This window comes from Leucopleurus acutus (assembly GCF_964270905.1).
Source record: "Leucopleurus acutus genome assembly, chromosome: 19".
NCBI classification, from domain to species: Eukaryota; Metazoa; Chordata; class Mammalia; order Artiodactyla; family Delphinidae; genus Leucopleurus; species Leucopleurus acutus.
In genome coordinates this window covers 5,726,656-5,743,771 of record NC_139161.1, presented here as the reverse complement: position 1 = coordinate 5,743,771, position 17,116 = coordinate 5,726,656, and the positions used below count along the sequence as shown (strand labels likewise).

Below are 17,116 nucleotides of genomic sequence, written 5' to 3'. Positions count from 1 at the left end.
TGAGAGCGGGGGATGGCTATGCATTTCCTAGAAATCCGGGAAAAAGATGAGAGGTGGAAGGTTACAAGCTCACAGGGCTGGGCTTGCTTTGTCCCAGGGGCCTTTACCGAGGGTTCTCACTGCCCACCTGTGTGCGCCAGCTTGACCCAGTTCTCTTCCTTTGTCTGGAATTTTCCAGACTGCAGCATAATGTCCGCAGTGCTTCTCAACCCAGGCCACACCTTAAAATCACCTGGAGGGGCTTTAAAAATTTCTCATACCTGGACCTGAACCCCCCCCCACCCCGCCCCGCCGCCGCTGATTTTGATTTAATTCATCTGGGGTGGGGATGTTTTTTGAACGCCCCCTACATAGATGAAGCCAATGTGCAACCAGGGTTAACAGGCATGACTATAAAGGAAAGAAAATGGGCTTTGGAGTTGGGTGTCCAACCCCGGCTCCCCCACTTACTGTGTGATCTTAGGTGAGTTGCTCAACATCTCTGAACCCTAGTGCTGATTTCCATTTTTAAAAAATGAATTAATAGGCAAATCGCAATGGAGACAAGAGTTCCCGTTCTTCAGGAGATAACTGTTGAGTGTCAGTTAAGAAAATGCGTGGAAAGCACGTAACATCTGCCAGGTGCTTTGTAGCCTCAGCCCCCTCTGTAGCGAGAGGACAGTATATTGTCATATGATCTATCACAAAGCGTGCATGCAGCCTGCAGAGAGGTGGGCTCTGCTGTCCGGTGGTTTTTCAGGTAAAGTAGGCGTGGTGGTCACGCTTCCTGTGGGTCACTAGGTTAATGGCTCTTACTCTTTGTATATGTTCTACTTGGAGCTCATTGAGCACCTTGAATCTGCAATTTGTCTTTCTCCAAATTGGGGGCTATTCAGCCCTTATTTCTTCAATACTTTTTCTGCCCCTATTTTCTTTCCTCTCTTTCTAGGACTTCATTTATATAGATGTTAGATGTTTAGATACAGTTCCTGAGGCCCTGGGTTTGGTGCTTTGTTTCATGTTTTTTTAGTCCTTTTTTTTTTTTTTTGTCCTTCAGATTAGATATTTTCTATTGATCTATCTTCACATTCACTGGCGTTTTCTTCTGTTCTCGTCAATGAATTGTTAAGCCTATCCAGTCAGTTTTTAATTTCAGATCCTGCATTTTTCAATTCTAGAATTTTTACTTGATTCTTTTTAATAGTTTTTATTTCTCTACTGAGATTCCCTATTTGGACACTCACTGCAGCTATATTTTCCTTTATGTCCTTGAGGACAGTTAGAATAGCTGTTTTAAAACAGTCTGTATTGATTTCTCTTATGTAGGGATCACATTTTTCTCTTTCTTTGTGTGCCTAGAAGTTTGGGGCTATATCCTGGACATTGTGAATGTTAGGTGGTGAACACTGGATTTTGTTGCGTTACCCTGAAGTGCATTGACTAGAACCAAACAGAAACAGTGAATCTGGCTGGACTCAAACTCCAAACTTTGTCTCTCCTGTGGTGGCCAGTAGCAGAACTCTCTGTTCAGTTTTTGTAGCCTTGGTTGGGCTGCTTAGAGCAGCACTTGTGTGGACATTTCAAAGGTTGGCCTAAGATTTGGGTAGAGTTTATACACGGAATTTGAGCCCCCTCGTTCCGGCTCTTTTTTTTCTGGGATTCCCACCCTCACTTTCCAGTTACTGGAGTCGCTCCAAACTCTGTCCTCTAGCTATTTAAGTCAGTAAGATTTGGGAGTTTCTCTCTGGATTTTAGTTGCCCCCCTTGGCAGACGCTGGAGCCTGCCGTCAACAGAACCCCATACATATGGGAAACTCACCCAAGTGCCGTCCCTATTTTCTAAGTATTGACTCCCCTCCCTTGTCACCTGCTTCTGGCTGCTCTCCAGTGCCTTCAGGCACTGGTTTATAGTTGTTCTCTGCTGGAGGGGGCTTGGTCTGATAGCAGCCACCTTTACCAGAAGCCCAGGCAGGCCCAGCTGTTCGGTGTCGCAGGGTCACAGGGAGTAGTCAGGCGGGACACCAGGCATCTCTCTGGGTTATACTTGCACCCAGTGGCATTCGTTGCAACAGTTGTTCATAACATATAGCCAAACACTCCAGAGGCTCAGACCCAGGAGAGAATGCAGAAATGCAGATGAGACTCACTTTTAAGAGAAAGGGGACTTCATACTCTAAGCCAGCCCTGTCCAGTCGAACTTTCTATGGTGATAGGCACGTGCTATATTCTGCACAGCCCAGCTTGGCAGCCTCTAGCCACATGTGGTCAGTGTGACCGAGGAACTAAATTTTAAATTTTATTTCATTTTAGTGAACAACAAGGTCCTACTGTATAGCACAGGGAACTGCATTCAATATCCTCTGGAAAGGAATAGTTAAAAAAAGAGTGTATATATACGTATAACTGAATCACTTTGCTACACAGCAGAAATTAACACAACATTGTAAATCAACCGTACTTCAATAAAAAATGTTTATGTCATTTCAAGGATAAGTTAAAATTTCAGTAGCTTCATGTGGCTGGTGGCTGCTGTATTAGTATAGGTCTAAGCAAATTCAAGAAATCTGTCTGCATTGACAGAAAGACAGAAAACAGGGTAACTGTAAAAAAGAATTACAGAAAGATTTACTGTAAGAAAGAAGAAAATAAAACTCAGGGTGTTTGAGATAGGATTTCATTTATTCCCTTCCCCCAAAACAGTACATATACCTAGAATAGACCCTTTCAGGGTCCTGTTGCCCTGCAGAGTTGCTCATGGCATTTCAAACTGAGAGCTATATTAGGAAGCAGTTGCAAAGGGACACAAAAGAGTGTTTTTAAGTTATTAATTCCCCAAAGATATTCGAGATAGGACATGATTTATAAAAATTAGATTTGCCTGTTACTTCTGGGGGAGCATATCTCTTAACTTGAAGCGAAGTTATCCATCTCTGACTTTGTCTCAGCCCAGCCTTGCCCAGAAGCCATGCAGTTCCTGGGTGGTGAGCGCCTGCCCAAGGCTCCCTGCCAGCAGTGGTCTGAAGACCAGGCGGGGGGCATCGTCCCCCCACCTCCCAGGAGTAGTAAGAGTACTGAGGTTCCAGCCAGACTGCCTGAGATGGTATTCCAGCTTCAACACAGCGCTCTGGGCTTGGGTGCTTCTGTGTGCCTCAACGTACACATCTGTAAAATGGGGACAATAAGTCAGCCCACTTCCTAAGGCTGTTTAGGATGGAATGTGTAAGCATGTGTTGAAGCATATAGAACACAGACACATCATTTACAACAGCGCTTGGCACGTGGTAAAATGCTCAATACGTCTTGCTGGTATCTCTCTTTCTTACTTACCCCTCCTCCATGCCCATGTTCTGTCTACCTCTCCCCTGTCTTTCTGACTGTCCCCAAACCCCACGGCTCACCCCTTGTCTCCCCAGCCTTCATGCATCACCCTGGATAGACACTAGAACTGCCTCCACCCCCTTCTCCCCTGCCTGCCTGCTTCCCACTCCTTCCGTGTCCTCTGAGAAGCATCTGACCGCGTGTTCTGTTCAGATTCCGTGTGGCTCTCGTTCTACCGTACTTCCACCTGCCCTAATTCTTTCAGGGGACGTGGGAGGAAGGGGTGGGCGAATTGGATATAAAAAGAGAATAGAGGGCTTCCCCGGTGACGCAGTGGTTGGGAGCCCGCCTGCCGATGCGGGGGACGCGGGTTCGTGCCCCGGTCCGGGAGGATCCCACGTGCCGCGGAGCGGCTGGGCCCGTGAGCCATGGCCGCTGAGCCTGCGCGTCCGGAGCCTGTGCTCCGCAACGGGAGAGGCCGCAGCGGTGAGAGGCCCGCGTACCGCAAAAAAAAAAAAAATGTTCACAAAAGACCGGATCTGACCCTTCCCTTGCACGGCTCACCCCAGCCCCGCCCCCAGCACCAGCCCTGTCGGGGCCTGACTTTACTCAACGTTTTGCTGGTTTGCTCATCATGGAATGTCTTAGGTTAACTTGTATTTTTTGAAACATTGCATTAAAAGATTGATCTTGTTGGGCGCCCCTCCCTGAAAGTTTGCCCCGCTGCCTCACTTTCCTCACCCGGATCCCGGCCCTGGAACAGAGTCCTTGCGAGCAGAGGCTCATTCTAGGGGAAGCCAGCTGCGGGGAGGAGGGGGGAGGATCCCAACCGTCCCCAGGGAGCCCTCTCGGGCCACTTGTTCCTTGTCCAGCCTCGTGGCCACTAGAGGCTGGGCAGGGGCAGCCCTGAGCCACAGGAAGAAGGAAAAAGGAAGAAGCTTCCCATGACGCGGTGATCTCGAATGCCCCTACATGACTCCTGTACCGTGTACCCTTAGGGCCCGCCAAGACCACCGCAGGGTATGGCCTGAAGAAGGCAGCCGCCTCTTCTCCGAGGCAGCCCGTGGAGGTGTGTCTTCTTGGCCGCCTCTCTGCGGCCACCTCCTACTGGGGGCCTCCCAGGCCCTGGGCGTCATGACGGCTCCTCTCCCTAACCAGGCCCCTGTCTTGGTCTCTTCTTCCCCCTCCCCCTCGGCCTCTCCATCACTTGAGGGAGGTCGCACCAAGGGCTGGCCACAGACAAGGGTGGGTGGTGTCGGTGGACAGAGGCCAGAGGAGGGGCCCCAGCCCTGTCATTGTCTCCCATTGCATGCTCCCCACAGCCCTTTCTCCAGACCCAAAATAGCTCCCCCAGCCCCACCCTTGGTGCCACTAGAGATGCCCAAGCTGTGGGTGTCCGAGGCAGGGCGCTCACCAGATCCCCCAAAGCCTGGGCAGGGCGGCTAGGAACAGGGCAGGCGTGTCCCCTCTTCCCGTACCTGCGGGGGAGAAGGGGGCCCCTGACATCCTGCAGGGAGCCAGCCCGGCCTATTGGCATCGTCCCACCCTCTCTGCTTCCTGACCCCCACGGGTGTCCTAGCTCCTGTGACAGTCCTTGCCGGCACGTGGGAGCTTTGGCCCGTCCCCCAGTGGGGGAGCCCAGGTGTTCCTGAGTCAGGCCCGGGGGAAGGTGTGGGACCCGGCATTTCTGGAGCAGCTGCTCTGTACCAAGCAGGGTATGCGCGCCCGTGATCTTAAGGCCACTTCCCAGTAACCCGTTAGGTGGGGCGCAGGGTCCCCCCCAAATCCGCCATCATCATGCAGCATGTTCGGCTATTGAGGAAATAGCGCTGTCCTGACATCTCCGGAACATGCCGTGTTCCAGCTGCCGGAGGGTGGATGCCAGGCGTAGCCTCAGCAGTCAGGACGCCCAGCCCTGCTCCGACCCCATAGCCCGGCTGTCATCCCAGCCAAGTGGCACGTGTGTTCCTGTATTAAATGTCTGCAGTCTCTTCTCAGGATTTAAGGTAGTGGCACTGGAAGTGACTGCATCCCACAGATGAGGGCGCCGAGGCCCTCGGGGCTGAGCCATTTGATCAAGGCTAGATTTGAACTTGGCTCTCTGGGGGTCTGGAGCCTGTGCGCTGTTCTCTAGGTTACACTCCTTCTAGACGGGGCCAAGGCAGGACTCTGGGGCACAGACCCACCTCCCCTGCGTGACAACCTAGAGGACCCCCAACCTTGCATGCTGACCAGGGGTCAAGAGCAAATACTTTAAAGGGGCCGCAGCGGCCGGAGGCGCTCTAGCTTTGGGGACTAAAGGCTCTGAGCTGTCTCACCCTCTCTCAGGTCCTGTCTTGGCAAGGTCTTTGTGGCATCAGGACCCTGGAGCACAGACTTTTAGGGCCGTGTCCCTGTTAGGACCTTACCTGCCCATGCTGCTGAGTCTGCCCACCACCTGGCTGTGGGGGGGGGGCCCTTCGCAAGCTGGAAAGCAGCCATCCGGAGGTGTAGTTGATCGTAGAGCAGGAGAAAGGGGGGAGGGGAGGGGACGAAGGGGTGCTGGCGGATGGGGGGACCTGCCCCCCATACTGTCCTGCATCCTGGCGGGGAGCTTAGCGCCCTCACCTGCGTAGCCTTCCCAACCCCCTTTTCCTTCTCCCATGTCAGCAGAAAGTTCTCAATGTCAAGAACCCTCAAAAAGAACACACATTCTAACGTAATTTATATTATAATTACTTTATTATATTACATTCTATGTATCCACTCCTTGCTCTGCGCCAGACACCGTGCCAACTGTTTTATCTGCAGTATGCCATGTAGCCCACTCTGTGGTATATGTATTTCTGTCATCTCTCCGTTACTAGTGAGAAAACCCAGGGCTCAGAGAGCTTAAGTAATTTTCCCAGAGTTGCACGGTCAGTGTGTGCGCTCAGGTGGTGTGCTGTCTTCTTGTCAGGGTTCCTCTATCTGGGTGGGACTTGGCCTCCTCTCCCAGCCCCTGTGCCCCCCAAGTCCCCTTTGGACTGAGACACACTTTCGGGGCCTAACCCTTGCGCATGGGGGGCCCTGGTGCAGGCGGGAGATTCCAGTTGGGCAGCAAACGAAAGCAGTGTTTAGTTTTCTCTTTCTCCCCACAGAGAAGGCTCTCAGCTTTCCTTCTCTCATGTGTTTTCCTATCTCACTTTGTTTCTTGGTTGACTTTTCATCCTTTGAAATGAGACCCCATCCTGGGAGCCGGGCCACCGGCTGGAAGAGGCTGGAAGCAGACAGGTCTGGGGCTGCAGTGGGTGGGAATCCCTCCCATCTGGGGTGACCCACAACCCCAGGAGTCAGGGCCAGGAACCCCCATGGGGGGGGGGCTCAAGACCCCAGGCGGCAGCCTTCCCTTGGGGCTCCTGGGGGAAGTCCTGTTAGCTTGGACCCTGATTCAGCATGTGCCTGTGGAAGACTCTGTGGACCTTGGTTTCTTCATCTGTCTAATGGGCTAATAATGCCCAAGCTGTGACCATCACTGGCTGGATGATAAAAGGAGACGCAGTCCATGTAAACGTGCTGGGACTTTTGAAAGTGCCACGCAGGTATTAGAAACGGGCTTGATTATTGTTCTATTCTCTCCTTCCTTTTTTTTCCCCTTCCTTCCCTCCCTTTCTTTCTTCCAACTGAAGTTAGTTTCAGAGCAAAGCATCCATGTCCCTTTCCATGGCAGCCTGGGTAGAGTCATTGTCATTAATGGAGGAATTCTGGAAGGTTCCAGAGGAAACCCGGCAGAACCACATGCAGAGCTAAGCACAGGCGCACACTCGCAGATTGGCTGGCTCCTCCGGCATTTGCCCCGTGCAGCTACGGGCTGAGGGTCTGTATCCTCTGTCAGTTCACTGGCAGAACCTTAGGCTTTTCTGCCCTTTCACTAAGCGGCCTCCTTCCTGCTTCATCAGAAGGCACTTCACCCATGCTCTTGGAGCCGGTGCTCTGCGCCCCTAAGGCTGCCAGCCTCCCGGTGTTGGGGAGGGGGCCTGAAGCAGACGGACAGAGTGTCCGGGGGAGGGGGTCTCCTGGGAAGGAAGAATAGGGCTTGGCTTTCCAGGAAGCCCTGGTGGTGAGGGGGTGAGAGAGGATGGAGAAGGCGGCTTCACTCTCACTGCCATTTCCGCTGCTGGGTCCAGAGTTGCCCATCACGTCACTACGTGTAGAGGCTGCAAGCAGATCGTGGGGAGGGCGGGACATTTGGACTCACAGAATTCAAGGGACCCCTCTTAATGGGATAAGAAATGAGAATGGCAGGGCTTTGAGCTTTGGGCTGTCAAGGGTCCAGTACTCTACATCCTCTGTTGAAAGAGGAGCTTCTGATTAATAATAATAAAATAAGGAAGGAAGAAGAGGAAAGGAAAGAAGGAGGAAGGGAGGGAGGGGGAAAGAGGGAAACTTCTTTTCAGGTCCAGCAACACACACAAGGCCTTTGGTCTAAACCTCAGCAAGGTCCAGCCTCAGTCAACCAGGCCAGTCACGTTTATTGAGCACGTACTATGTGTTGTGTTATTCCGCGAGCTTCAGTCACTTGGAGTATTGTGTTACTGCTAGTCCCATTTTACAGATAAGGAAGCTGAGGCTCAGAGAAGTTAAGCGACCTGCTCAGTTTCACAACTGGAACATTCTGAGGAATTCAAACGCATGCACGGCAGGCTGAGTGTCTGCCCTTCCTAAGTGCTGCATGGCCTTTCCTAGATTCTAAGAGAAGACAGTAGTGGAGATTTAGTTCCCATCTCGATAGTAGCTTTATCCACTGAGTCCTGTCTAAATTCCTGGCATGTTTTAACTCATCATCTTCACAAAGGCCCTGTGAGGGAGTTTCCATTATAGTCAGCACCCCGCTTTTACAGGTAAGGAAACTGAGACTCAGAAAATCCCCCAAAGTCTCAAAGGCAGTAGACGGCAGAGCTCAGATGTGAACCCAGGCGGTCGGGCCTCCGTGCTGTACTTCTTCCCAGGCAAGCTGGGTTATTCCTCGGACCACATTCCTTTTAAAACTGGGAACAGATTTCCAAAGGGGACAGATACGGAACAACCACAGGACAGCAACGGCACGAGAATTAACAGATATTTTTGACAATAAAGTCCCGTGTAGGTCAAACATGAGTGCCCCAACTGAAGATGATTCATGGTTTGTAAATGCCCGGCTGCAAACGGCCTCTGTCCAACCAACACCCAAGAGAATGCCACCTGTTACGGTCTGTGCCCAGCCACGCCTGGTCTTATATGAGGCTGGGGGAGAGAGCGCTTCTGCTTCTGTCCCGTCTGGGTAAGGCGAGCTCTGTGTAATCCACGGAAATCATCTTCCAGTATTTAAGGAAAAGCTCATAAGGTAAAAAGCTCTCTGGGCTCTCAGAATTATTCACATTTAACGAAAGCTGTTTGCTGTTTTGCTCTGTTGATCTGTTTGTTTGGAAAGAGGCTGCTGCTTCCAATTGCGGTGGCTGGGCCTCCATCCCAGTGTCTGGTGTCACGAAAAGGGAGCGGAACGGTCCCTGAACGTCTCATTTCCTGGTGGCGGCTTCCAGCACGCGACAGGCTTTGCCAACTGTCCACCCCCAGCCCGAGCACCCTGGGCGATGCCCTCGTATCTCCCAAAGCCCTGGGCGTTTCCCAGGGCCCTCTGCACCTCCGACAGCCCCGCTCCCAGCGGGGACTGTCACTGCTTCCGGCCAGCAGGGAAGCCTGCTCCCCCGTCCCTCTCATCCTTCTGTCTCATTCCCAGGACCCCTTCCCCAAGGTGCGCGGCTTGGAGACTCCAGCCCTCCCCAGGTGTTTGGAATCTGCAGCATTTCAATTCCATGCTTGCTTTTTATGAAAGGGAGGTGATCCATCTGCAGAATATTAAGTGACTCAGGTGTCTCTGCGAGGCCGGCTGCTAATCCGCCAGCATCTGCTCCTTATGTGATCTTGGCGCCTAGCAGCCTCCCTCCCCGGCCCCCCACCCCAGCCGAGCTCCAGGGCCTTGAGACGGAAAATGAGAGGATGATTTGGGCTAGCCAAGCGTGCTCACCCCGTGGTGGGGGCGGGAATCATGACCTCCAAGTCCCCTCTGAGGCCCAGGGCAGGGACCTGGCCAAGACGAGCCACCCGGGGCAGACTCTTCCCTCTCATGGGCTTTAGCTCAGTGGACAGAGGAGGGGACAGGCTGCATGCGTCCAGGATCTAACATCGAGCTTCCAGAAGGCACCTCCTCGAGGCCGTGGGCTCCCTTCACGTGCCACACCTTTGCATGAGCTGTTGTCCCCACCGGGGAGGTGCTTCGTTCCGCCCTCGACCAGTTCAAGTTCCAGCAGCCTTCGAGGCCAGGTCAAGACTCGTGTCCCCCATGTGGCTCATCCGCACAGAGGGTGCCTCTGCCCCTCCTCCTCTCTCTCTCTGGTCCCCACGATCTCACCTGCTGGATGTGACTCTTCTTGGGAGCAGGACCGTGCGCCCGCAGCCCGTAGCTCAAGGCTGGGTGTGCGGCTGAAACAAGTGCTCTTGGATTAACTGGGAGTGGGGATAATGGGGGTTTGCACTGTCAGAGGGACAAACCCAGAGAAGCTCCCCATTCCTCCTTCTTCCCAGCCTGGTTCCCCAGGCTGTCTGGGGACCAAGCCCCTGACTGAGTTCAGAGCACATAGAACGGCTTCTGAAGATGGAAGAGACACAGACCCTGGCAGGAAGAAGCTCTCAGCTTCCATCCTGTCATAAAACCCGCACCAGATTGACTTAGTGACAGGTATAGAACAACCCACGAAGGAGTATAAATCTATACTCTTCAAACAGGACAGCCGAGAGCGCCACCAGGTTAAAAGGGAAAGAGCAGGTTTAATCAAAGCAGGCTTCCCGGAGAAGGTGGGCTTTGAGGCAGGACTGGACGAAGAGAACTCGCATTTGCAGAGAAGGAAGAGGATGAATTCCAGGGAAGGGAAGAGATATGTATAAAAGTGTATTTGTTGGGCTTCCCTGGTGGTGCAGTGGTTGAGAGTCCGCCTGCCGATGCAGGGGACACGGGTTCGTGCCCCGGTCCGGGAAGATCCCACGTGCCGCGGAGCGGCTGGGCCCGTGAGCCATGGCCGCTGAGCCTGCGTGTCCAGAGCCTGTGCTCCACAACGGGAGAGGCCACAGCAGTGAGAGGCCCGCGTACCGCAAAAAAAAAAAAAAAAAGTGTATTTGTTTGTTTGTTTGTTTGTTAGAGATGCTGTAACAAATACCACAGACTGAGTCGTAAAAACAGAATTTTCTTTTCTCACAACTCTGGAGGCTCAGAGTCCAAGGTCAAGGCGTTGACAGGGTTTGTTTCTTCTGAAGACCAGGTGGGAAGGCTCTGTTCCAGGCCTCTCTCTTTGGCTCGGAGACGGCCATCTTCTCCTCATGTCTTCACATGGTCATCCCTCCACGCGTGTCTGAGTCCTGATCTCTTCTTACAAGGACACTGGTCATATGGGATTAGGGCCCATGCCAGTGACCTCATGTAACCTTAATCACTGTTTAAAGTTTCTATCTCCAATTAGTCACAGTCTGAGATAAACGTGGCGGGGGGGTGGTGGTGGTTAGCACCGCTTGAATTGGAGGGGGAGCCTAAGTCAGCCCATCCCAGAATGGAAGGTGTCCCGTGTAGTCTAGGTGCCGTGCTGCTGTGTACAGTGTTGATTCCCTTCTCCTACGTGCCTGGCGTTGTGCAAAGCACTGGGCTTCCAAGGGCAGGGACATCTTGTCCCTATCTTCAGGAGCCCAAGGTCATGGGGAGAACCCCTCTGGAAGGAGCAAAAGACCTGGGAGGGGGTGTCAGCAAGACCAGCCTGGTGAGAGTTGGAGGAGATGGCCGGGTGTGTGAGTGCCCTGGGCATTTTTGGAGTTCCCTAAGCCCGAGGCTGGGGGAAGCCCCCAGAGCAGGGCGCCTGGAGTCACAGTCAGGTGGTGATGAGCTGGTAAGGACAGAGGGGCTGCTCAAGGGGAAGGCACAGGTGGCCTCAGCCCCACGTGAGGCTTAGGGCCCCAGCATTCCTCGTGACCCTCCCTCTGTCCTCCCATCCTCTCCCTCACAGGGAGAGACGGACCTCAGTGGGAAGGAGCTAGGCTTCCAAGAGGATGTGTTGGGGCCACCCCACCAAATGTCTCACCCCAAAGAAGACTTCTGGGGACCAGACTTGCACCTGGGGTGGGAACCGTCCTGAGATGCTCCCACTCCTGTATCCCATCTCCCCCCGCCCACCCTCGCTGCATCAGGAGCTTCCAAAAGGGCTCGAGGAAAGCCAAGGCTTCAGCCCAGAGCTGGACTCACCCCTCCTGCACCCACCCAGGAAGGGAGTGATTTGAGTCCCTGGGCCAGGCCTGTGCTGTAAGGAGTCAGAGGTTGAGGCCCTTCACCTGCAGGAGGGCAGCAAGCCGGGCTCACAGGCCAGAGGAAGAAGGTCGCAGGTGGCATGGCCAGTGTGGCCAGTGCAGGGGTCAGGGCTGAGCCTCAGACCTTCCTCCTCTCCATCCTCACCCGTCCAGCCTCGTGCCGTCCTGTCGTTCCAAAGGGCAGCTCCCTGCATGGGGAGGGGGGGACCCCATCATATGGGGGTGCACCCAGCAAAGGCTTATGGGTGACCCCCCCGCTAGGATGCTTACGAACTCAGTGATCATGGACAGACCTTGTTTGACCGCTTGGGGCCTCAGTTTCTTCATCTTTAGCCCAGGAATAATACCCACCTTTCAGGGTAGCCGTGGGGACTAAATAGGTAACGTGTGCCCAAAGGCCTTGACACTGAAATTGGTTCATCGATGTCAATTTCCCTACCGGAGGCAGCCCACCACTGGCTCCTTGTGTCCTGTCTCCCCACTCTTGGCTCTAATGGAGTTCAGAATGGGCAGACACCCAAGTGTGTTTCCACGCTCAGCATCACATCCATGCCCAGAGTGGGGGACCCCAGAGCTCCCCGCTGGCCCTTTGCTCCCAGCCCTCACACCAGCCTCCACTCTGCATCCATCCATCCTTCCATCCATCCATCCCTGGGAGCGGCATGAGGCTGGGACCGTCTGCCCTGGCCTGGGAGCTGGCGCATCTCTGAGCCAGAGGCTCAGGGTGAGGACTCTTGAGTTGAGAGCTTGCCAGGGAGAGAGCTTAGAGTGCAGTGTAAACCAAGCCAGAGCGAGAAGTGCAAATGAGTTGATTCAAAGATGAAGTCGCAGAGGGCACTCCGAGAAGCAGCCTACCTCGAGGCCAGCTGGCACCGTCGTATGCAGCATCCTCTGCGGGCTCTGCGGTCAGCCTGGCCGGGTTCAGGGAGATCTGGGACAAGTAGCTTAATCTATTTGAGCCGTAGTTTCTCATATCTAAAGTGGGTGTGACAACAGCACTCTGTTGGGTGCTGGGAAGTTAATCCGGCTGGGACAGGATCGGCACCCAGTAAGTGATGGTCGTGATGATTGTCTGATTGGATTCTGGGAGGGCAGGGACGGAGGCTCAGGGGTCCCTGAGTGCAGCCAGCCTTCAATTTCCCAGCAACAGGCTGTCTTTTTTACGTATCATCTTTGCTCACTTTTCTTTGCTCCTCCAAGTGGCCCCGGGCTTTGGCTGTCCTACAGTTTAGCAGTGTTTTTTTGGAGGATCTGAGCTCCTGCTTCCCTCCTGCAGTGCAGAAGGAGCTGCATTTCTTGTCTCCCCTTCCCAGTGGCCATGGGGCGCTCAGCAAAGTGTGAGTGGAGGATACGGCTGGAGAGATCGGATGAGCCTGGCGAAGTGAGCGGAAGTGTGCTCTGGAAGGTTCTCCGGGGAGGGCGTGGGTTGACGCCCTGGCAGAGCGCTCTCAGTCATCACCTGGGCGTGTGGACGCCCACCTCCTCGGGTCCCCTGCCCCCTCCAGTTTTCACTCATGACACAGATGTCATGAGTCCCCTCCAAACTGCCTTAACATGAGGGAATTCTATCTCAAATATGTTGCACAAATGAATAATAAAAACAAAGGAAAATGACCCTCTTTATTGAAACTCATTTTATGAATAAAACAATTACTCTGGTAATTGAAAAAATGTGTCATTAAATTAAATGCGGTTGTTCCTATTAAAATTTTAGTGCGTTTTTGCCGCTGTCGGCTAGAGGCTGGTAGTTATAGCCGAGAGTTTTGATTTCTCTTTATTGTTTTTTAATCTCTCTGTGCTGCGGCCCTCCGACGATATTTTATGTCAAAGAGATTTAGAGCTGTGCTGCAGATGGGAGGGAGAAGCTGGCCGAGGGGTGGGGGGCGGGCAGCAGGGAACTGTGGCGGCATCTGCCTCTGATGCCAGAGTGACTGTCACTCTGGCCGCCTGCCCGTCTTGATTGGTCTCTTCAGCCATCTGTCAGCCTGATGGCAGCCAATCACAGCCCTCTGAATCCAGTGCCTCCCTCCCCACCCTCCTCTCTCTCCTCCTCCTTACAGGAAAGGGCTTGGAGGGAGAAGGGAAGCCCCGGGAGTTGGGTCTCTGGGTGCCTGGGTCTCAGCTTCTTATGGAAAGCAGCAGGGTGGGGTGGGTGGGGCAGACCTGAAGTTCTTCCTGCCCTTGTGGGGGCAATTGAGGAAGGTTCTGGAAGCTCTGTGTGCAGGCACCGTGAGGGCAGGGAGCTTGCCTGCTGAATCCCTAGCTCCCAGCATCATAAGTGATACAGTGGAGGCTTATGATTCTTGTCGAGGAAGGAAGGGCGGGAGGGAGAGAGAAAAGGCTATTCGTAGAGCCTGCTTGGTCCAGGATGGGTTAGGCAGAGAGTAATGAGACAGGAGAGCAGAAAACGGCCTGGAAACGCTCTGGATTCCCTTTCCAGGCCTCCCTGCATCCCCTCCAGAGATGTTAGGAGGACGGAAAACCAAAGACAGTCTCCCTCTTCATTCCTGGCAGGAGCTGCAAGGCTCCTAGGCTGACTCACACAGCTGGTAACTGCCCTTGGTGTGTTATATGTCTCCGTGGCTCGAACTGCGTTTCTGTTCTTTGTCTGGGAGATTAAGCTCCTGATGGGCAAGGTCTCTGGCCCTGCAGCCTGCCACTGTGAGCTTGATGAATCGGGCTGGGCATGGGAGCTCCTGGGCATTTATCACCGAGGCACCGGAAGCTGGTAGGAGCCAAATGACACTGTCCAGCACTGTCAGCTGAGCCCTCGGCGCTGGGCAGGAAGGAAAGCGGGGCGAGGGTCTCCGAGGCCCCGGCTTACACGCTTTGCGGCTCAAGGCTACTGTCCTGTATCGCAGGGGCCCGTCTTCCTGGTTTCCCAGGCTCCGGGTCAGCTGGCCTCAGACTGGGTGTGGCCAACGGGAGGCACCAGCAGGTGGGAAAGAGGGAGAAGCTGGGGTATCGCCCTCTCTCTGTGTCTCCACTGGCGTTCCTCACAGCTGCTCCTAGCAGACTGGCGGCCCTGTTCTAGCTGCCCCCAGTGACCTGCCTTGGGCTCCAATAACCCAGCTTCCTCCTGGACCCTTCCAGCCTAAGGGTGGTAGAGCTTTTCTGTGTTGTTCACTGTCCCCCATTTGCCTTCTCAGCTCTCCTGTAACCAGTTTTCTGTAGCAAATTCCTTGCGTTTTAATACATCAAGTCGTTCCTCTTCCTGGTTGGACTCCAGCTGTAACATCCGCTCTGTGAACATTGCAGGGAGACAAATGGGGACAGTGGGACTGCCCTGGCAGGGGTGGGGGTGGGAGAGGCTCCCTGCTGCCCCTCCTGGCTGTCCCACTGCCCAGGGGAGGTTGCTGTGTCCAGACAGCTGGCCACTCCTGTCCAGCCCTCTCTACTGATCATTTTATGTTGATCCAGCCACATGGGACAGCATCTCATTTCGCAGTAATTGAGCTATTTTCCCAGTTGGGCAAAGGGTTAGCAGGTTAGGGCCCTTTCCTGGGAATGTAGCATCCAGCAGAATAAATTACAGAGCCATTAACCCTGGAGCAGAGCAGCTGGGGAGGCCAGGGAGAGCCATGCCCCCTGCCCCTTCCGGCCCCCCTACTTCCATCTGCCCCCGTACCGCGTCAAGTTCAGCTTGAGTCCTCTTAGCCAGAACTCTATCAGGCATATTTCCGAGCAAGGCCAGTTCACCTTGATCTAGAAATAACCAGGGCACTAGACCAGAAAAGAGCAGGGAGAGTTGTGGAGGAAGGGAGCAGGTAGGGAGAGAGGCTGGGTGATGAAACTAGACGCCAGCTGACCTGGAGCCTGGGAAACACAGGGCCTAGTCCACAGCAGAGAGGGGGAGGGTAAATGTTAGTTGAGCACCTACTATGTGCCAGGTACTCTCACTTTCATCATCTTACTGAATTCTCACTTTTTTTTTTTTTGCGGTACGTGGGCCTCTCACTGTTGTGGCCTCTCCCGTTGCGGAGCACAGGCTCCGGACGCACAGGCTCAGCGGCCATGGCTCACAGGCCCAGCTGCTCCACGGCATGTGGGATCTTCCCGGACCTGGGTACGAACCTGTGTCCCCTGCATCGGCAGGCGGACTCTCAACCACTGCGCCACCAGGGAAGCCCCTCACTATATTTTATGAAGTAGGAATCATTATTGTTATAGATTGAGGAATCTGAGTTTCAGAGATAGTCAGTGGCTGGTCCAAGGTCACACAGGACCACTTACTGCCCACTCTCATCCTGCCTCTCATCACTAATTCTCTTCCTTATCACTTCCCACAAGACTTACTAAGTACCTGCCCTGGACCTGAGGATGCTGGGAGCATATAGTCAGCTCTCCCAGAGAGGGGCACAGGTGCATGCACGGACATGTCATTCATTCATTGGTTCGTTTGTTCATTCACCAGATATTCACTGAGTAGTTACTCTTTGCCCAGCACCATCCAGGCACTGGGATTAGAACTGTGAATTTGTCAGGTATCTGTTTTCATGCTCACTGAGCTTACAGTCGAGCAAGGAAAACTCACTCTAGGAAGACACGTGCCCAGCCAGTAATGACAATAAAGCACGGTGAGGGTCATGAGGAGTGATGCTCAGAGGGGACCATTTCCAACAGCCTGCTGGTTGGTTCCTTGTGAAGGTTGGGGTCCTGTAGGACCCTCAGACTCTCCTCTGCCCTGTCCCTCCACCCTGCCCCTCCCTGAGTGGCTCATCACTTGCTGTCACTACACTGGTCATCTCTAGATCCAGGTCCACCCCAGATTTCTCTCCCGAGCACAGAGCATCCTCCAACACCCTGCTGACTTTCTCCGGTTGAACGTACCTGAGAGTGGAGGGGAGCAGCGCCGCGCTACGGAGCGTCTGACAGCCGGCTCTGGGCTCATAGCATTTGCCCGTTTCCGTGGGATAAGTGCCGCCACCATGGCCGTTTGGGGCCACCAACCTGACATTACTGAACAGAGAACTGGGAAGAGAGATGCCTGCGGCCTTTCACGAGGTGGTACAAGGCAGCCCCAGCACACGCCCCACAAGACCACGGGAACTTGCCATCTCCCTCCTCAAGCTGGGACCTTTTCCAGGGTTCCTAGTCTCGGTCTAGGGCACCAACAGCCATTGTCCAAGCCAGAATCCTGGCCACTTCCAGCCAGTCAAATGCAGTCAGGTGGGACCTGCCACGTTCCCTCTGGCCTATGCACACGTCCCCGCTCTCTAGAGCACGCCCGCGTCTCTGCTTGGCTGACTCCCATCTGTCCTTCGAGTCTTGACTGAGACACCTCCTCCTCCAAGAAGCCTTCCCTGATGCTTCCAGCCTGGATTAACCCGCTTCTCTTCCCCCCTAGCACTTCATGGTGCCTTGTCCGAGCCCCTGGCCTGTGAACAATTCGAGAGCAGGGACTGAACCTTTGTTGACAGCGCCTTGGACATGGCAGGCTCTCGGAGAATGGTTTCTGGGTGAATGAATGAAGGATCAA

At 54.0% G+C, this 17,116-nt stretch overlaps 1 protein-coding gene across 1 annotated transcript in view; it reads left to right on the top strand.

The window, feature by feature from the left end:
* The window catches only part of SDK2 (sidekick cell adhesion molecule 2), a 258,172-nt gene that overhangs the window by 63,479 nt on the left and 177,577 nt on the right, over positions 1-17,116 (top strand). The gene's annotated exons all lie outside the window — the stretch shown is intronic.